The following is a 22,298-nucleotide window of genomic DNA, read 5'->3' on the forward strand; positions in this document are numbered from 1 at the left end:
ATTGAGAAAAACAAAGTGTACAAGAGAACAAAATTTCATAAGAATACGAGGTTCACAGTGGAGATAAAGAACGGCCATAATTTTACAGAATTTCATGACCCAAAACATTTTCAACCCTTTATATCTTCTACATTTATAGATCTGTGCACAAAATAACTATAGTTTATAATTGAGAAAAACAAAGTGTACAAGAGAACAAAATTTCATACGAATACGTGGTTCACAGTGGGAGATATAGAACGGTCATAATTTTACAGAATTTCATGACCCAAAAAATTTTCAACCCTTTAAATCTTCTACATTTATTGATCTGTGCACAAAATAACTATAGTTTATAATTGAGAAAAACAAAGTGTACAAGAGAACAAAAATCCATATCAATACCTGGTTCACAGTGGAAGATATAGAACGGCCATAATTTTACAGAATTTCATGACCCAAATAATTTTCAACCCTTTATATCTTCTACCTTTTTAGATCTGTGCACAAAATAACTATAGTTTGTAATTGAGAAAAACAAAGTGTACAAGAGAACAAAATTCCATATCAATACCTGGTTCACAGTGGAAGATATAGAACGGCCATAATTTTACAGAATTTCATGACCCAAAAAATTTTCAACTCTTTATATCTTCTACCTTTTTAGATGTGTGCACAAAATAACTATAGTGTAAGGTGGTCCTATCTAAGTCTAGTGAGTGGTAAACATGGTTAAATGTGAGAGTAAGGTGGTCCTATATAAGTATAGTGAGTGGTAAACATGGTTAAATGTGAGTGTAAGGTGGTCCTATCTAAGTATAATGAGTGGTAAACATGGTTAAATGTTAGTGTAAGGTGGTCCTATCTAAGTCTAGTGAGTGGTAAACATGGTTAAATGTGAGTGTAAGGTGGTCCTATGTAAGTCTTGAGAGACACCAACATGGTATAGATGAGACACCAGACTGGTAGAATGAAGGTGCCAAGTTTGGAAAAGGTGATAATATTGATAGAGAAGAGGCAGCAGCTAGGCGGAATAAAGATGCATTGGTCCGATTCTGGTTTAACCATTGGCAATGTTTGGTTTTAAAAATTTAATCTCTCAAATTTTGATTAAATTAAAAAATTTAATCGTCCAAAGTGATTAAAACTAAATTTGGAATTTAATTCAATCAATTAAAATTATGATTATTTAATTTTAATTGTAGTCTTAATTTTTAGTTATGATTAAAAATTTTAATTGATTAAATTCCGATTAAATTAAAAGTGAATTTAATTTTAATCAACTAATTTTGGCCGATTAAATTTTTTAGTTTTAATCGTGATTAAAATTAAATTTCGGTTTAATTCAATTGTTTTTTAATTGATTAAATTTTTGCCCAACAGTGGTGAATACATTATAAACGTGTAGATCGAAAACTTGTATTTTCTGCAAAAATCTTTTTATGACACTACGAGGTAGAATAGGAGTATTTCTCTCGTCAGTTTTTTAATCTAGAAAGGGTCAGTACTACCCGGGTTCGAATTCAGCTGATGGTTCTTACATTTTTTTCTTCTTAGAAGCTTCTTACAGTTCACTGTCCCAGGTTGGACAGTGTTGTCTCTAATGAAAGCCTTGAGGGCTACTGTGTACTGGAAAAAGCTGTGGGCACCAATGGCCTCAGATTTTATTGTACTTTCAGATTAAAAGAAAGATACTGGAAAAGAAAATAAATAAATTTGAACGAACATAGAGTTAGGAGAAGTTGTAAGTAATTTCGAACCTAGTACTGCCACGCCAACTCACCATTACTATGAAACGAAAAGTAGGTCATCTATATAATGCAGTAAAACACTAGTTTTATGAGAAATAAATTATCATTACAGCGAACTACAGAAGTGATACTAGTAAAAAGTTGTCATTACAACCCCAAAGAACAATACCAATTCCAAGTGCTGCTGCACAAATTTAAGGAACTTTGACCCAATGACCTTAGAATGATTCATGTCTGGCTGTGATTGCGGTCTTAGTTAAATATTTGAGGGATGCTCATCTATAAAAGTGAACTATCCTGATCAGACTGATGAATATGATTTTTGCTAATAGCCGTGTAAATTGGTTCTGGTGATTTCCCAATAGCTGGCTGAAGGACGCTGCGGACGCGCTTTCGAATATTAGTAAAAGGAAATAGCGGAGAAGGAAAGTGTAATCGTATTGACTAGGTATTTATTGTTGAGAAGTCTAAAGTCATTTCTGGACCGTTTAACACGTTTAATTACAAAAAGGGTTCGATTAAAGGTGATAGAGGTGCTCCCAATGCCCAAAAATTCTGAGAGACCCATGATATTGTTACATGGGAAAAGGCATACTTTCTATTGTATTAAGTGTGAATGCAGTTCAGTAGTACGACAGCAGTTTTCAGCAGTAAAAACTAAGTGAATGCATTTACTTGCATGAAAACATTTATTAGCAGAACGATCTTAGTAAGATGTACTGCAGCTATGGAAAAGGATAATGTTAAACGTGGATACTTGGACTGTAAGCACGAACAGAGAAGTCGTACAACACTGCAGCAGATGTAGTAGCCACTGTAATTAGTGTTGTTCAGTTGAGAATCGAGTTGAAGGCTCAACCGAGTCGACCTTAGACTCGAGCCTTTACGGCTTGAGCCTTCAGAGCTCAAGCCTTATAGCCCTCGAAGCTCGAGCCGTGAATCTCAAGTTGGAGGCTCACAAACCTGGAGTTGAAGGCTCACAAAGTGCAAGCCTTTTTAACTTCTTAAGGAACGACGAGTAATCAATGAACAACAAACATTTTAAAAATTATTGTATTCATTTATACAAAAATATGTTGACAAATTCATTAGCTCCTATAACTTGATTTTATTTCGAGAAATGAATTCATTAATAGTACAAATAAAATGCTTTGTATAAAAAACAAGAAAAAAAAAAGCTGGAGCCTTTTGAGCCGAGCCTTGGAGGCTCACCGAGCTCTCTTTGAGGCTTCAGTTCGAGCTCTGACTCGAGCCACCCGCTGAGCCCTGAGAGCTAGAGCGCTCAAGGCTCGAACCTTATAGCCTAATAGCTCAGCTCTTGAACAACACTAACTGTAATGTCTGTGGCGATTGCGATGGCTATAAATTTTACGCCATATGATGGAAACAAAACTTTCCAAGAAAGAGCTTTGTATGGACAAACTGGTAGACACAAAACGAAGAACAGGCTCCCGACTAAAATGGTTACAGGAATGCAAAGAAAAATTTGGAAACCCTTGATTAGCAAAGATGGAGAAGTCGGCATGAGTAAAGTGAAAGATCTCCATGGACTGTTATATAGCCCTAGAGTATTGTGTTGCTATCCAGTAAGTGTTGGCGAATTTCTGGAAGGCAAATGACACAGGCAACTTGTTGCACAACACTTGTCATTACGTTTTCATTTGAACAAATATTTTAGGAGGTTAGATTTTGTTAAGGAGAAAATGAACTATAAGCAATACTACATATTCGGTAGAAAATCAGTCTTTTAAACTGATCTAACGAGAAGGTGGATACAGTTGAGTTATTCTTTAAATTAGGGAAGGGATTAGCTATGAGGTTAGCATACTGGACTCCCACGCGGAGGTCCCGGGTTCGAATCCAGCAGCTGACCCTTAGATTTTCTCTTCCTAGGAGCTTCTTACAGCTCACTGTCCGGTGATGGACAGTGTTGTCTGTAACGAGAGAACACTGTCCGGAGGCCGGCAGTGCACTGGAAAAAGCTCCGGGCGCTAATAACCTCAGCTGTTGATGCGCCAAAAAAAAAAAAAAAATTCTTTAAATTTGGTTTCTTAGGAAAGCAATAATTCATTTTAAGCGTTATTACTGCAGCGCATTGTTGAGGGAGTTGACCTAGCTGGAGGAAACCTTCCAGCAGATATATTCTATAACCCGACATTGGTTTAATAGCCAAGGTTACTATCGCTCCTGCTCCAATTCCTTTATGGTCTTCTAGTGATGTTCTGCGTTATTGAGTGTTTAAAAGTAAAGTATTTTAAATTGAGCAGAAATCTTTTATGGGCCTTTCAGAATTTAGTTTTATTTGTGTTAGTCACGTATCGTATGTTAAGTGTTAATTTGGAATGCAATTATCAGAGTCCAAAAAAGTTTGACTAATATTATGCTATTGACCCAATTTGATTGATACGGGTTGCACACCCACTTTATTGTAAATTTCTATAAACACTAATAATTTAAGTAAAATAAGTTTTATAAAGTAACTGACAGTGGTTCTAACATACATTGTTAGTTTACTTCAGTTTAGTGACAGTATCAGTAAATATAAACTAACGCAAACAGAGATTAAACTCCTACAAGAATAATATGAATTTAATCGGGAATCCCAAAGAACCAATTTCTAACGCAGTAATTAATAAGTTCAAAAATAATTTCTGTTATATAAGAATAACACAAACAGCTGCAAAATAAACCATAAATAAATGCAAATAAAGAGAAATAACTATAAAAAAAATATTAATTGGAATGAATTGGATATCGGGGTAGATTCCACTTTACGTGGTTTCCGCCTGTCTGGCCAATTTACTTCAGGTCAATAGAAATTGTCTTTTAAAACACAAGCAAAAACAAAGAAGTCCAATATCCTTTACCAATATTTTTTGTTTTTGTTTATTGTTCTAAGGTTTTTTTCTTCTTCTTTTTTAAATCTGAATTGAAGATCAAATATTGGACAACAAAAGAAGGAAAACCCAAATCAATGGATAAAGAAATACCTCTTTGGCTGGAAAATAAAGTATTCATGAGAAATAGTAAAACACTATAGAGTGAAGAAATTGTTTTCTTATGCAATCAAGACACAGGTAATAGTCTATTTACAATAAAATGAAAAAAATGTAAGACGAAAGCTCTGGAAAAATACTAATAAAAATAGAACTTCTGTTCTATGTTCAACTTTCTCGCAGCATAGGGTGAGAAAATTCTCTGATAATGACTTCAGAAGACATAATAAATTTGGAAATCGTGATTTTTTTTGTGTTTAAATAAAAATATTTTCCATAAAACAACTTAAGTATAAAATTTAGTAACAAAGATGAAACAGATTCGATGAACTCGTAGAATACTTGCGGTAAAATTAAACTAAGAGTGAAGTGATTGTAAATTCGCCCACAACTCAGAGAAGGTCATCCCTTCGCAAGAAGGGCTTGATGGAAGGGCTTGGTACAGTAACAATAATAAAATAAATTACACCACTCAGTGTAAAACCAAATGTAATGCAGTACTCTGTATTCCAGTTTTTCTCAAGTTGTTCTACAGCTCTTTCGCACAGGGTAAGCGAATAGAAAGTAGAAGATATTCAATACTGTGCGAATAGGGAAAAACAATACAGGAAACTGCTCAAAGATATATATATATCCTTATTTCAGCGATAAGATATGTGTATCGTTGGAATAAGGTGGAGGTGAAAAGGTTGCACTAAATTATGTTACATGAGCTGAGTGTCGATAGATTCCAACCAGGACTAGGGGTCGCTAGTAGTAACTTGAGTTCTAAAGTAACCTATTTACTTTCCTCTCCTGAGTACCAGAGCAAACTTTTGGTGGTTACTTTTAGTGAGCTTGCTTACTTCAGAATAAATTATTAGAATCGACAGTATTAGATAGTAATTTCGATTCACCCTCACTATTGCGGATAGATTTTGAAACCTAGCAACTCTACAACAGTGACCTTCAACTTCAAATTGTTTTGAAATAATACATAACATAATTGTTATAAACACATAATTGTTTTGTTTTACTTTATAGAAGTAATAGGAATTGCTTTTATTTTTGAAGACAACTCCTCTTTATTTCCAAATATGATAGCTGATGGAGCTAGAAATGAGTCAAATGAATCATCAGGAAGAATGGAATGCACGATGATGTTCTAAAAGAAATTTCATCTACAAATCCACCAGCAAAGAACTAAAATGGACATATTTCTATGCCAAAAAAACAGCTCAAATTTATAAGGCAATAGTTGCCAAACTTCTGCATTGTTGTCACCCTTCTTTGCCAATATAAGGAAATAAAATGTGTTAGCAAAATGGAACAAATAGTTTTGTATAGGGTAATTTATAAAAGCATTTTGCGAAAGAAAGAATGTACAAAATGGATTTAGTTTTTGGAAGGGCCAAAAATAACTCTCCATTTATTTTAAGGAGAGAATAAAATGCCAAAGTCTTTCCACCAAAGATGGCGCCATCGAAGTGAACTGGAACCGAGTTGGAAGCTAAAAGATTTAGGTCCTAAAATAAATGATGTTACGCTAAGGATAAAATTAAGTTCATTTAAAAAAAAAGAAAGAAAAGAAATAAATCTCATCATGATAATGGAAAGTACCATCAAAATTTACATATCTTTGGACAAAAACAATCTTGTAGTCACATTAATGGACGGGTTTTGGGTTGGTCAAGTGTTTTGAATATAAGTTGGTGAATGAGGGATGCTGTAAAACTCCATTATGACCTTCTAAGAAGAAATAAAGTACCTAAAGTATACTTTCCTGTAAAGTATATCGTTGGTAAATGTGGAATGTCTGAGACTGTAATGAACTGAGCTGGATGAGAGGAGTGTACTTCTAGGAGCGCTACGCTCAAAAGGTGGCTAATATTTACTATCTCGGATGCCCTTGATTATATTCTGCCAGTTTAAGGGGTACAATGTCATTTACATTATTTGCGGGGATACCTCCAGTGTCCCCATCCAGGTGTCAGAATAAATAAATCGTCTGTATACCCAATAATTGAATTTATCTTTACAGATTTATGAAGAACATTTTTAACAGATTTGACAGCAGCTATCAATTACAGAAATAATAGGGTCATCCTTTTCAAACACATTTATTGATGTCTACTTTTGGAAAAATGCAACTGCTTTCATCTGTATTTGATTTAAGAGGAAGTTAAAAAAAAAAATTAAATTTAACCAAACTGTTGAAAGATCTTTTAGTTTAAAGAAAAAGACGCGGAAAATATGCCACTAGCAGGAAACTAGATCATGATAAGAAGTAGATAACTCCCAGTTGTCGAACCACAGAACACAAGACAAGATAAAAGAGTTTAATCAGAGGAAAATAGAAACACAAAAATGATTAGAACAGTAAATGTATCAATCGCATTCTATTTTCTACAAATTAGAATTAGTTTTTTGAATTTCTAAACAATATCCTTCTTTGAGGTTCCTTTAGAAATAAAAAGTGTTTTTACAACTTGGTCTGGGTGTGTAAATAGTCTTTAATATTGAAGATAAAATTAATAATAATTTTTTAATTAATTTCCATACAAAGATTCCATTCCTATCTACAAGTAGATAAGAATGCAAAAGAGAAGGTTAAGAAAGCTGGGTGTAAGGTGTGTCCCAGAACATTGGTAACAACATCCGATCACGTAGCTAGGCGTGGTTTCTACTGGAAGTACGTGCGCGATCTGCAGTTTGCATTAAACTGCATTTACCAATAATAATAGTTATTTACATTGGAGGAGCGGCAAGATGCAACTAGGAGATTATCATTATTTCCAGGAATCTACTGGTTATACTGTGCTGAATATATTATTTAATCAGCAATTCATATTCAGCAATAATTGTTGTAAGTAGCTGTTGTTCAGAAATATTTGAGAACTCTTTGACAATTCTTTGAGCCTTCAATTTTAATACAAACTGAAAGTAGTTAGCTTAGGTTTTAAAGGGATACACAAGTATTCTCTCAGATACTGAGTGAAGAAGATTTAAAGCACATTGTCTTTTATTCTGAACGAAAACGCATTCAAGTCAGGGGCTTCAATAACGGCCTCATAGTACAAAATAAGCTAGTTATTCCAGAATCTTCAGACATATCATACTTTATATTGATTTGACATAAACCGTGGTTAAACGATAGCACGCTCTTCTGCCCGCTTTGTAATCTGCCTACAGCTGAGGACCTTCATCATTTCATGGCGGAGTGCCCTACTTTGGCGGAGTTCAGAATGCGTTTTTTTGGTTCCGCATACTTAACTTCTGTAAAATGTTTAGAGCTGTTAAACGGTTGCAATTGGGTTGTACTTAGTAAATTTGTGCACCACGCTTATGGCTATAGACAGTTATTAGAAATTTAAAAAAATAAAATAAATAAATAAAAATAAAATAAGAAAAATAAATAAATAAATAAAACCTGTAATTTGAGAAATGAATTTAATTTAATTACAACTCTCTCTCCAATCATAATATATGTAATATATTTACAATATAATCATCTCAAATCCATTTGTCATATAATTTAAATTTAGTCTAAAAAATATTATTGTTTAATTTGTAAAGAGAACTTTTGCTTAAAATGTTTTGTCTATTCTACTGTTATTGTACAGAGCTCGCCTGACGGTCTTTGACCAAGGCATTTTTTAAAGTACTTTTTCTGTTGTACAATAAACGTTTAAATAAATAATAATATTGATTTGAGGCTAACAGAATTATTATCAGCTAATTTCTCAACCATCTTTAGCTCATTTACAACAGTAAGCAGCGGGTAAAAAAATAGAAGTGCCTGAAGAAAGCTTAAGGAAGTGTCCTGCTTTCGAATTTGCCTGAAAGTCGATTTTTAACGTCCGACCGAACATGGCCCCACTTTGTCCAAGCCCAGTTAACCAAAGCCCTATTTGCTTTTGGTGTTCTTTTTTTGCAGTGATGGCAGCTGAGCACTTGGGACTCCAGAACATTAGGGAATCTTTTAGATCTGACGATGGGGATTTACCCCTAAAAAAAAAAACATTCTTTATACTGGGATTGCAAGAACGCGTATGGCTTAAATGGCCGGCAGTATCCAGGTATGAAGAAAAGCAAAAACTCCGAATTACAATTGCCAATTTTCTGCTTAGTATTCTAATTAAAAAAAAGTAAAGTAATCGCCTAATTTTTCAGGCGGGGCTTAACGTCCAACTACCAATTAGGTGTCGTGGACGGAGGCGATTAGCAAACATACTTTACTAAATTTCTTTTATTAACTTGTTATCTTTTATTAAATAAAATCCAAGGCCTAGACTGGGAATCGAACCCAATACCACAATACATATTAGCTTTACAGGTCTCGTCTCTAACCGCTCGGCTACAGTGGCGCTTGGTATTCTAATTATAATGGATATTAATGTTATACAAATGCTTTGAAAAAAAATTTAAATCTGATGTTTCAATTTTACTTCCCTCGTTGCAGCAGGCGCAGGGGACTCCTTGTTTGCTAAATATGCGAGTATACTCAAAGAGATCAAGAACAAAGAATAAGTAAAGGTGTAGAGCTCTGAGAGTCCTCAGGGATTAGCTGTTTCTAGTTATTTCTTGTGCAAGGAAAGGACTCGGGTTCAATTCACCTATTAACCTAAGTTACCAACAGAGAATCATCAATTTTCAATTTAATTCATTTACACGTTTCTAAGTAACCTAATTCTTTTAATTCGACAATCAAAAGAATTAAACTAAGGATTTTCTTAAATGCTCAAGTCAGCTTTACGATTCAAATCGTTTAGCGATTGGTAGTTTACTCTTTTGCAGAGGAAAAAGTGGTTAGTGAAACTGTAGTTAAATAAAACCCAAATTGGATAAAGCAAGAATGTTCAAATAATAAATGAAGTTCATGGAACAAATAATTAGAAGTAATAAATAACTTGAAACTGTCACCAGTGGAATACGCGACCATATGTTATAATGTATTAAGTGATTCTACATCAGCTAGTCTAAAGCAAACGACCGTTGAAGAGCTATCTATATCCCAGGCTAAGTGAGAACCGTAGAGGGATTAGTTTAGATTCCTTGTTGACACCACCAGTACTAAATTACATCACGTTCACTACACTAAGCAAAATGGCCCTATATAAAAGGGCTTGGTTACTGGTTAAAACAAACTTCATAGGTATTGTTGTATGTCGTGTTATGTGAGTTATGTGTGTTTGGGTAAGTAAGTAATGTGATAAACTTCATGTAGAGCTTTTAGAGAGAGAAAAAGATTGATGTTTACAGAAAATAATCATTAAAATTTAGTACACAAACGCGACTTTTTTCTTGTTTCAAACATCGCATTTTAATTAGAAATATGTTCACTAAAATTATTAGTGTTACTATCAACAAACAATTAGCATCACTAAGTGCATAATCGATCTTTTAATACTAACTATTTGGGAAGGGATTCGCTCAGTGGATTATACTGAATTCTAACGCAGAGAACCTGGGTTCGAATTCAGTTGCATAGATTTCCTCTTCCTAGATGCTTCTTCTTACACTTCACTGTCCAGTGATGCGACAGTTTGTTCGGAGGCTGAAAGTGCACTAATTGTCAGGGCCAACGGCAACAGATTTTGAAGCCGTTAAAAACAAAACAGAAAAAGTACAATAATAATAACTGAAGAAACGATTTAGTAAAGCAGTACTGAACTTATTTATTCTAATAAGCTGAGGGAAGATCTGTGTGAGAGAATCGCAGCCGGTAATAGATGTCTCTGGGCGCTTCAGCCAGTTTCTAAAATGAAATGCTTCGCTCCGAGCTATAAAGATAAGAATATACCAGACTACCCTGCGTCCAATCGTTACCTACGGTTCGGAAGCATGGGTATTAACCAAAGCAGACGAACAAAGATTGTGTAGGTGGGAAAGAAAAGTATTAAGAAGGATTTTCGGACCTGTAAGGACCTGCAAGATGGCTATAGAATCAGGACGAATCGAGAAGTCGTTGAACTGTTTGGTGAGCCTGATATTGTATGCCACTATAAAGTCTGGTAGACTACGATGGCTGGGACATTTGCACCGAATGGAGGAGACGAGAGTTCCCAGGAAAGCTCTATCTGGACACCCTGGTGGAAAAAGACCGAGGGGTAGGCTTCGACTAGGATGGTTGAGCGACGTACAGGACGATTTGGAAGCCCTTGGTCAGCAGAGATGGTGAACGTCGGCAAGAAATAGAGAGAGGTGGAGAGCTGTAGTGGCTGAGGCCATCATGGACCGTTATAGCCCTTAAGTAAGTAAGTAATAAGCTGATTTTATTATCTAATTGTTGCGTCTTCTAGTCGAAAAATTCTATCTAAACTTTCAATGATATCCGTTTTTGTTTTTTGTTTTTTTAATGCTGTCAAATCACACACCTCATCTCTGAGATAAACTTTTTTTTTTTGCTTTTATTCAGGAATCTCAACACATTTCTAAAATTATTCCCGTAAAAAGTAGAAAATATAAAACCATCACAATATGCTATAATACTTAACTAATTCAAAATAAAAAACTAAAACAAATTAAATTTAATAATCACACTTACACGTACTTAGCGCAGAATGGATAGTCATTTAAAAATTGAAAATAATAATCATAATGGTTGTTTTCTCGTAGAAAAAGGTAGTGAAAAACTATCTCATTTTCATGCTTAATGAACACTAAGACTGATAGAAATTCTAATGGAAACTTTAAAATAAATAAATACTGCATAATAAAAAGAAGTGAAGAGAATCAAATGCAATGATCAATCAAAGAAATACCCCACTCTCAGTTGGACGTGTTTATTTTAGATTTGTTTTATTTATTTTACCAAGGAGTTCAGTTTCAATTTAGACAGTTTTTTTTTACTTCTTTTACTGAGATCTGAATAAATAGAAGCGAGTATTTCCGTTCGACATTATAACGCCCTATTTAAGTTTTATTGAGTTATATATGTATATAAAGTAAAGTAATACCTATTATTTCAAAATTGAATAAATAAGGCGATAAGCCTTTATCTATAAAGTCTAATAAAAATAATCTAAAAGATTCGCTTTTCAACAAACCTATTTTAGACATGAAATTTTAGTAACATATTTTAACTACAGTTGCAAAATAATAAATAAACAAAATTAACTAGTACATATTGCTTTACCAAGGCAGCAATATAACACTTAATATGCCATTATATTGCATCTGTGAACGGCTCTGTAACTAAATCCGAACTTGTGCACAATTGCTCATTATGCAATCTTGCTGTTGTGGAAGACGTCTACCATTTCATTGCTGAATGTCCTATTCTGCGAGGGTTTAGAAAGGCAGCATTAATTATGGAAACGTTAGATTTCAATAGTTTCTTGTTATATTTGAATGGCCGGAATTGGCAGAATTTGTTTATTTTTTGCAGTAAATGCATTAAAGTATAGAAAAAGTTAATTTTTTGTTTTAAATAAATAGAAGGCATTTTATTATTTTACATAATAATAAGGGTCATGTTTTGTTTTGTTTTGTTAGAAGTTATATTCTTTTGTACATATGTATGTAGATATGCTATCATTTATTTTGTATATAAATTTTTTTTAAAAATATGTAAAAGGTTAATTTTTTTTGTTTTTGATTTTAAGTTTAATCAGAGCATTCTTTTTGTTAAAACAACTCCGCAAACGGACACAGTCCATGTAGATGTGTTTGTAGTATCGTATAATGTGAATTTGTAAATATTTATTGATTATTTTTTAAATAAACACAATTATTATTATTATTTATTGCATCTGAAAGGATGATACCTTCCTTCCCTAGTTCTGCGCTTAAGAAATCTTTCAGAAAAATGTTTTAAGTCAAAGTGTAGTTTAAATTTTACAGAGTTTAGGCAGAAAACCTACGCCACCGCAACCTATAAAGGGCCCACCAGTTGTAGCATTACCAGCAGTTCTGTTAGGAGTCTGATGAAGGGACCCTGGGACAAAGTATGAAGGCGAGGATTTGTTAGCCCTTCGCAAATATTCAATACTTGCAAGCGCCGTTTCCTCTTCTTCAAGACAAAATATGCACAGGAGCTATCTTTTGTCAGGTCCACGCAATGCAGGAATTTTCTCAGTCCATAATGGGCCGAGAAGAGATATAGGATCCATCAACTGGCCGCCCAGACTGAGTGGCTGTTAATAAAACTTCTATCATCTGCCTCTGGCCTTGGGTTACCCCCACAACTATTCCTACGACTTATTATGCAATAATTCTTTAATGGATGCACTGGTAAGACATTTAGACATTCATAAAAGTTTTCAGATTCTATTAGAAATGGACAAGAAACCTTGCAAAACAAGCGATCTGCAGCCCTATAACCTGAACGGGCTGCCATCCAGACAAGAAATCTTACTGGGGCTACCAAATATTGTCCAGCCCTCAGCAGACATTGCTTGATGACCTATAAGTACTTGATATATAGCCTAGATGTAGCACCAGTCAGTAGTTTCCACTACTTTCTCTGACTTGGGGCATCAGAGTACCAGACAAAGTCGCCTGAGAAGGCAGTACACGTTTCAGAGCTTCTCTGACCGAAATAAGCTTCAAAAACTTCAAAAAGCTAGCCGATGCTGCATCTAGAAGTTGCTATGTCGGAGAAGGAGCCAGGTTCGCCTTCAACTCCTCACATAGCTCTTGCCACATGCTACGTTAAGCCTGGAGCAGATTGGAATTTGCCACATTAACAGCCTTATTACCACAACTATGGATCCCATGCTTATTTCCCATGCTGGATTAAGTGTACACCCAAAAACGGGAAATTTCACAAGATCATATTTGAAAATTGGTTTAAATACCAACGATAGCTAACTTTTCTGCGGAACAAGTTCCATCTATTGAACTGAATTTTCTACTTAAGAATTTTTTTTTAATATCCTCATTCTATTAGTATTTCCACGTATTTGTATAAACGGTTCTTGCTTGCTTGAGCGTGGACTGGTGCCATGTGTCATGAGAACTGCACCCTTGCTTTTCGACCTTGCTTTCCTTAATCTACTATCCATCACCTGACAGTGAGCTGCAAGAAGCACCTAGGAGAGAAAATCTAAGGATTCGAACCCAGCACCTCCGCGATTAAATGTAGCAACATACGTGAAATCCCTTCCCACATAATTAGTATTAAAAGATCTAGCAATCAGACATCCATTGAAATAAAATGTTATTAAATATAAAACGATACCACTATCCTCAAGGAAAATAACATAATGAGTCATTATATTAATAAAAACTTGCATAAAATAAAACTTTTTCCTCATAAAATTCCTAGCTAATATGTTCTTAGTCATACTGATCGTTTATACAAGTTGTAGTTAATAAATAGATATTAACATGCAAAATTTATTCATCAACAGTTCATTGAATGTAAGTAATTTATCTAAATTATAGGTTTAGTCAGTCTCCTCGAAAGGTTCACGAAGAACTCAGCATCTAAAAACAAGAATATCTAAAACGAAAATTGAGAAGTTGATTTCTTCAGAAATGCAAGTATTTAATAACTATTTTAAAGACAATTTATTGTCAAAATTATTTCAAAAAATTATGTCTATGGAATTTGCAAAAATCCAATTAGGTGTTTAATCAAAGTAATAAACGAAAGAAATAATATTTCCAAAAAATAAAGAGAAGTTTTTCTCCATCAACTTAAGTATTAATTTAAGGAGATACAACATTCAAGTGCTACCTAGCGGGAGAAAGAAATACTATTCTAGTTTTTTAACTCGCCGCTAGATCGCAGGTGCTTACACTTTGTGCCTGTAAAGAGATATTTTTATTTGTAACTGTTTTAATTCTTGACTAACTGCATTCTCAAAATGTAAATAAAACCAATAAATTTAATTTATGGGTTTTCTCCCAGCCATTATAAATTTGAGCAAGTTAAAATTTTTGAAAAATTGTCTACACTAAGTGATATTTGTTATGTTGGTGAATTACTAAACGTGGTACAGGAAAAATGATCATTGTAATATAAGATCTTGGATAAGACTTCGCTCCTATAAGAGATTCCACAATTATCCAACATCTTCAAAATTGCAAATATATTATAATAAATTTGTTTATTGAGGACAGAAACCTTATACGCTATTCTAAGCAACCACGAACAAAAAGAATAACAGCAAATGACCAAGTCTAGGACAATCTACTCTGGCCTAAGATCTAAACCCATTCTCCTCTCACCCTAGTAATTCAGAATTACAAGAGAAAGTTGTAGGTTTCTCTAGATTAAGAAAACGCAAAGGTAATTATCACACAAAAACAATAAACTCTACGTATATAATCCAATTAAACATAGATAAAACAACATTGAATCACATTAGTCTTCTTGTACTCTAAACAAAGATAGGTAGTAATTAATCCAGGGTCGATATTTTCTTGGACAGAACAGAGTATCTCCTACCTAATTCCTCAATCTAACTTTAAAATTAAAAAGGTTAAAACAGTTTCATTAAAAATTATTCATTTATTTTATAAATTTTGACCGCTAGACAAATACGATCCGCCCTTAAATTTTGATGATATAAAATAAAAGTGACATTAGCACCATCATTCGTAATTTTTGATGCAACTATTATTTATGATTTTTAATAACTGCTAATAGAATATACATAAAAAAAGACATTTTTATAAATGCCATGAAGTTATAATCTGCTAAATAAAGTATACTATAAACACATGATGTGCATTCATACCTCATTTTTTGTGATTAGTGATAGGTCGCCGTCTTCTAATTTTCAGCGTCATCCTGAGACTGGACGATGAACACCTACTCGCTGATTAGCCCACACCTACATTTGGAATGATATTATTAAATAAGTATACAATGTTTTTCAAATAAGGTAAAGGAAAATAAAATATTTGAAGATGAGACTTGCTATTAGTACCTTGTGAGAAGGGTAATCGCGGCATAATTAAAGAAAAAGTTTAACTGTATAGCAGCAAGCATAGAGGGCCTTACCCCTTGAAATAATTAATTCTTGAAGCAAAATCGCTTTTCTAGCAACGAATAAAGTCACAAGAATCATAACCTACGCTATTTACAATTTGTATAGATTTATTTATGTGCAAGTAATAAATAACTAAAGTTTATTATTATTAAACTATTATCAACCTTATAGAAACAATTAATTTTACCCAATCAGATTGAATGGTTTATTAATCTACCCAGCTATTTATCCTCTCTTTGAATCAAAGCAGCCGTTCTAAAACTGCTGGAATCGTATATAATACGTATACTAGGTTCTCGCCTCTAACTAATCAGAAAAGAAATGGAGCTGATATTTGAGAAGTACAACTTCATCATGTTCCAATTAAAATTATTTCATTTTCATCTGTTTTACTTGTTCTAATAATTACTACAAACATGTTCTAATAAAAGCACGAAGGAGGCGGAATTGTTTTCATCACTTAGCAAGAAAGTTAAAGTTACGCCCTTCATTAACAGCCATTTCTGCTCACTAATTGACTGGGGATTCGATGGAACAGGCAAACGTTTAAGTAAATATTTAGTCCCAGATAATGGAACCACGTGATTCAATAAGTTACCTACGTCATCAGAAAAGCGGCTCTTCCAGATTTATAATCTCATTACAGCACCTTTTCAACCAACCCTCAATTACTGAATGATCAAGTTTTATTTTTCGATTTGTTATAGAACACAATATTTCGAAATTTATGCCAATGTAGATCAATATTCATGCTGGGTTTCAGTCACTAATATTAAGGGAAAATTTTATTGAAAAAGAATATACATTTTTTAGAGATAATTTTTGGGCAGAATTTGATTTATATTAAAAATGTCAAAAATTAATAAAATAAAGCCAGTAAAAAAAGAGCCGTCTATTATAAATTTTTGTAATCTGTCCACGCAAACCAGAGATAACTTATCACCTGATTACCTATACAGTTAATAAATATTGTCAACATTTATATTAATATGATCTTCGTCATATACTCATAAAATCTAGTCTGAAACATTCAACAAAATCCTGCGCAGTATGAAAAAAATTATTGGTTTTCCTTTGAAATGAGATTTGAGACTTCAACAAGCACTTTATAATCTCATAAAAAGAAATTCTAATGATCAAATTGGAACAAGATTTTGAATAAAATCATTAAAAGGAGATATAAAACAGTAGTTACAGCGCTACTGTGTATTTAATATTTGTGCTCATCTGGAATAGATTCTTAGGGAGTAAGGCATCTTGAGCACCGACAACAGAAAGCAAGAGAAGCATAAAATGAGGAAGCCAGGGCCTTTCAAGCTATTGGTGGAAAGCTTTCAAAAAACAGAATCAGTCAAGGTCTCTATAACTCTGAACAGTTATGATGCTGTAGTACATAACTCTAAAGATTTATAACACCCTGAAGAAGGCGATAAATTTGCCAAAATGTCGGTATAAATAAAAGAAATCTGTTTACAAAAATTTATTGACCGCTTCTCAAAATTCCGAAGTATAAACTAAATTCAAATATCCAGACGATTTAAATTTCAGGGCAATTAAAAAAAAACGCGTCTTTACATCTCACTATTCACATTCATCTGGAACTAGAAACAGAACTTAGTCTAGCAAAAGACGACTGTGGAATCGTTGTCCCCGCAAAATCTTAGATAATGTTTGATGTCGTATCAATGAATCGTTAACTGTCATTCACGCTAGCTAACCTTATTAATAGTATTTCGTCTAACAGTGTTATTTGTCACAATTACGAGGGTCGTTTAAAAAGTCCGTGCAAAAATAAAAACTACTTAATTTTTTGGGGTAAACCATTTTTATTTTTCAACATAGTCTCCTTTTAGGCTTATACACTTCGTCCAACGCTGCTCTAGTTTGTTGATCCCTTCCGAATAATAGGATTTGTCCAAGTCTGAAAAATAGCCATTCGTTTCTGCAATCACCTCCTCGTTTGAATAAAATCTTTTTCCCGCCAGCCATTTCTTCATATTGGGGAACAAATAGTAGTCCGAGGGAGCCAAGTCTGGAGAACAGGGGGGATGTGAAACGAGTTGGAACCCTATTTCCATTAATTTTGCGACCACAACTGCTGAGGTGTGAGCTGGTGCGTTGTCGTGATGGAAAAGGACTTTTTTGTGGGCCAATCGTGGGCGTTTTTCTTGCAGCTCGGTTTTCAAACGGTCCAATAACGATGAATAATATGCACCTGTAATAGTTTTACCCTTTTCCAGATAGTCGATGAGGATTATTCCTTGCGAATCCCAAAAGACAGTCGCCATAATCTTTCCGGCCGAAGGAACGGTCTTCGCCTTTTTTGGCGCAGATTCCCCCTTGGTAACCCATTGTTTAGATTGTTCTTTGGTCTCAGGAGTGTAGTGATGTATCCATGTTTCATCCACAGTGACGAAACGACGCTTAAAGTCCTGCGGATTCTTCTGGAACAGCTGCAAACCGTCCTTGCAACACTTCACACGATTTCGTTTTTGGTCAAGCGTGAGCAATCGCGGCACCCATCTTGTGGATAGCTTTGTCATGTCCAAATGTTGATGCAAAATATTATGTACCCGTTCATTCGAGATGCCCACAGCACTAGCAATCTCACGCACCTTCACTCTTCTGTCATCCATCACCATATCATGGATTTTATCAATGATTTCTGGAGTAGTAACCTCAACAGGGCGTCCAGAACGTTCAGCGTCACTTGTGCCCATATGGCCACTCCGAAAATTTTGAAACCACTTATAAACTGTTCTAATCGAAGGTGCAGAGTCACCATAATGTTTATCAAGCTTCTCTTTAGTCTCCTCAGGCGTTTTGCCTTTCATAAAGTAGTGTTTAATCAACACACGAAATTCTTTTTCGTCCATTTCTTGAAAATCACTCGACTTCCTCGATTCAAACGAATGCCAAACACAAAGAAATAGACCGATCTGGCTGAAACTTGGTGTGTGTTCTTCCAAGAGATGCTACTAACTAAACATAACCTCGATACGCGCCAGTAGTGCTATCTCTCTGACTTTGCACGGACTTTTCAAACGACCCTCGTAGTTGTGAAACTTGAAAGAAACGATAAGAAAGAGTAAAATATATTGGGTGCATTATATAAAAAATACTGGCCAATAACCAGTTGCGTTTTAATCTCAGTAGAGCTATTACAAATTATTAAAACTTTTTAAAAAATGTAGCTTCAATTCTAAAGTCGTTACGTTGTAGAAAGAGCACTCTATCAGACTGAAGATGAATAAAAAGTTGTGCTGTTAAGTACGAAAAAAAAAGTATACCTTAAACGGATCCCTCTCTTAGAGAGTACTTAATATTATCTTAATTTTTCCACTTGGGATATCTCATTTAGTCGGATATAAATTAGTGGGATTCATGATAGTCCAGGGAGGTCTTCCTTTTAATCGATCTTTTTTTATTTTCCTTTGCCTATTGTTAGAGAAGTGTTACAATCGTGCAATTTTTCTATTTTGATTTTTCACCGAACGTTTTGTGATATGTTTTGGAAGTGGGTAGATGTATGTGTGAGTGGTCAGAAAAGAAATGCCAATTTTGATTTTTATTTAGGAAGGCTTTACAATCACCAACCATACTACTCAAATTGCTCGCAAATAAAATAAAATACTAAATGTTGTTCATTCTTTTTGGTGACTGATTCATAGTTTCAATATGATGAAAAAATAATTGCCATTTCAGTCGTGATACATTTATCTTTATATAAAAAAATGTATCACGACTGAAATAGCAATTATTTTTTCATCATATTAAAATATTAACACTTATTGAATAGATGTCTTTTAAATGATACCAATGATATCCTTTAGACATAGATGGTTTTGTTATCAACCGTAATGGCTTGATGAATTACTTTTTTTTTGGAGGATTAAGAAGCGTTCATTTTGTTGACATTAGGTTGGGTTCTTAAGGTGGGATGAAGTTCTATTATCTATTCTAACGATCGTGAAGTATCCATGAGTAGGAACCTGATTAGAACAATAAGAATATTAGAACTGCTTTTTCGTATTTAATAATTTTCTGAATAGTTGATGAACCTTTTCTAAGGCAATATTGACTCTGAAGGAGCTGTGACGTCACGCTTCCTTTCCGATCACATTTTATTACATTAATAACTTATAATATTGAAGTCTTATTAGTCAAAATTCCCCATTACAACAAAATTGAATCAAGTAAATTGCGGTAAGCGTAGACGTGGTGTGTTCTCATACATATTTCTTTTGTTATTAAATTTTTAAAGCTGAATGACGTAAAAAAATATTCCTATAACCTTCTTGGCAATGAGGAGGAGGCAATGTTTTTTCACATTATAATAATATATCCCACAGAATTGTCAGTAGTGTCACTTTTCTTAGGGTGGGATGAAGTTCTATTATCTATTCTAACGATCGTGAAGTATCCATGAGTAGGAACCAGATATTATAGAACAACAAGAATATTAGAACTGCTTTTTCGTATTTAATAATTTTCTGAATAGTTGATGAACCTTTTCTAAGGCAATATTGATTCTGAAGGAGCTGTGACGTCACGCTTCCTTTCCGATCACATTTTATTACATTAATAACTTATAATATTGAAGTCTTATTAGTCAAAATTCCCCATTACAACAAAATTGAATCAAGTAAATTGCGGTAAGCGTAGACGTGGTGTGTTCTCATACATATTTCTTTTGTTATTAAATTTTTAAAGCTGAATGACGTAAAAAAATATTCCTATAACCTTCTTGGCAATGAGGAGGAGGCAATGTTTTTTCACATTATAATAATATATCCCACAGAAATGTCAGTAGTGTCACTTTTCTGAACCATAAACATGTGGTAAAATATTGAACGGAGGTTAGGGATATGTTTACCTATTTCGTCAGTTTCATCATATTAGGTCTAAATATGATCTACATTATATTATCTTCCACTTTATATATGTATATATACATAAACAAATTCACAAAATATGATTGCCCAACATGTATTACTTGTCCATTGTTTCTATGTCGATTAATTCACCAGTAAAGGTCCTGTTCAAACACATTGTAAGTTTGAATCGTGATACTAGAAGGACCTACGAGCTGACGTCTTCTGGACATTGGAGACATATTAGCTCATTTTCCAGGCCTATTAATGCAGTTAATTTATACAACCGATAACTGGAGAGCAAATTATCCCGATATACAACAAGGAACCTCCTTTTCAAGTGACGCTGAAACTACTACCGACTGGGTTACAGATCAGAGGGATCCTTCAGCTTCCAGAAGACGGAGATTTTCATTTAAAGTGCTCTTGGTAGTTTTCCAGGCTCTAAGAAGACGCCTTAAGATTCTCACTTTCTCAGACAACCAGGCTGCGCTTAACACCCAAGTCCCATTGAACCACTGATCCCTTGTTTGGAAATGCAAGAAGTACCTGTGGTGACTTTTCCAGCATAATAAAGTAGATTATTGAGTGGATGCTGTGTCTTTCATGCTGGCTGGCATTAGATTAGTAACGAAGTTGTTAATATGCTGGCCAAAAATGGTACATACACTACACTCATCATTGATCCAGTACCTGATTTTGGTATTTTCTTGCGAATAGCTTTTTTTCTTTTGCAGTTACTTTAGCTGGGGCACGATAAAATCTAGAAAGATGTGCCAGGTATCAAACACCGCACAAGAATTACGTCTGATCTGGGTAAATCAGAACCAAAAAGAACAAGATTATTCTGATGACTATAGTCTTTTATTCTTATTGTTTATGAAAAGAACTATTTGGCTCTAAGCGGCCAGAGATCGTATTGCAACAAAGACTTCTAATGATTATCAGCATTTTTGATTCCGAATTTCTCAAACTATGCCCGAATATAGTGTAAATTCTGCACAATTCTTTTGATCAGTTGTAAATTAAAATTTCTCAGTTGCCATGAGGAAGACGAAAACCATAGGTTCCACGCAATAGATCTGGAATCGCCATACAGCTTTCATCCTATTACATTCTCGTAAAACAAGATTGGACAAATAAATTTAGAGAAAAATAAATAAATAAAAATAAAATGCAATTATAACATACTTAGTTAGATACTCTATGTCATTGCGGTCACGTGCACAGACCTTCTGAGACAAGTAAACATTATTCGAGATGGCTGCCACAGCACAAAGGACCTAACGTCGTTAAGGGTGTTCCTAGATATGTTGACATTTACATTTTCTCGGAAACTAAGACAGCTGGAAAAAAAAACAACAAAATTTTGTCCTCTTAGTTATTCGTTATAAATCCAAATTTAAGGAGTTCTTGTTTTTAAAACGTGAAACTTACATCAATTCTTTTTTCAAATGCAAAAGTATAGATAATTTTCAAATCACAAATAGAGACTCTATTTTCTTTAATTCAAGTTTATCTAAACAGTTTTTTTCTTTGAGCAAAAAGTTTTCTTAACAAAACTTCATTATTATTAATTTTATAAATGGAACCTGTATTGAATAATACTACGAGTAAGAATTCTTATTCTTTCCACTAAAAATATAAGAGATGTTGCTCTGAATCCCTTACGGTCAAAGAAACTGATTCGGCTTCAACGAGTTGTAGCATATTATTTATTCTGTTCCTTAGTTCAGCTTGATTTCGCCTCAATTCACATGAACCTATGCTTGA

General features: G+C 34.0%; 1 protein-coding gene and 1 long non-coding RNA gene across 2 annotated transcripts in view; one reads left to right on the forward strand and one right to left on the reverse strand.

The window, feature by feature from the left end:
- The window catches only part of LOC141460024 (atrial natriuretic peptide receptor 1), a 716,933-nt gene extending 695,030 nt beyond the window's left edge, over window positions 1-21,903 (reverse strand). The window contains exons 1-2 of the mRNA XM_074139630.1: window positions 21,717-21,903; window positions 15,397-15,492 (exon numbers count right to left, since the gene is read on the reverse strand). The gene's annotated coding sequence lies outside the window, so the exon portion shown is untranslated. The remainder of the gene's footprint in view (window positions 1-15,396; window positions 15,493-21,716) is intronic.
- LOC141460033 (uncharacterized) lies at window positions 4,449-5,841 on the forward strand. Its single transcript, XR_012461688.1, has 2 exons — window positions 4,449-4,807; window positions 5,750-5,841. It is a non-coding gene; the product is annotated as an uncharacterized lncRNA (long non-coding RNA).
- Window positions 21,904-22,298: the final 395 nt, after the last annotated feature.

This window comes from Rhodnius prolixus, unplaced genomic scaffold, assembly GCF_049639745.1.
Source record: "Rhodnius prolixus isolate KJV_2025 unplaced genomic scaffold, Rpr scaffold_6, whole genome shotgun sequence".
In the NCBI taxonomy this organism is placed as follows: domain Eukaryota; kingdom Metazoa; phylum Arthropoda; class Insecta; order Hemiptera; family Reduviidae; genus Rhodnius; species Rhodnius prolixus.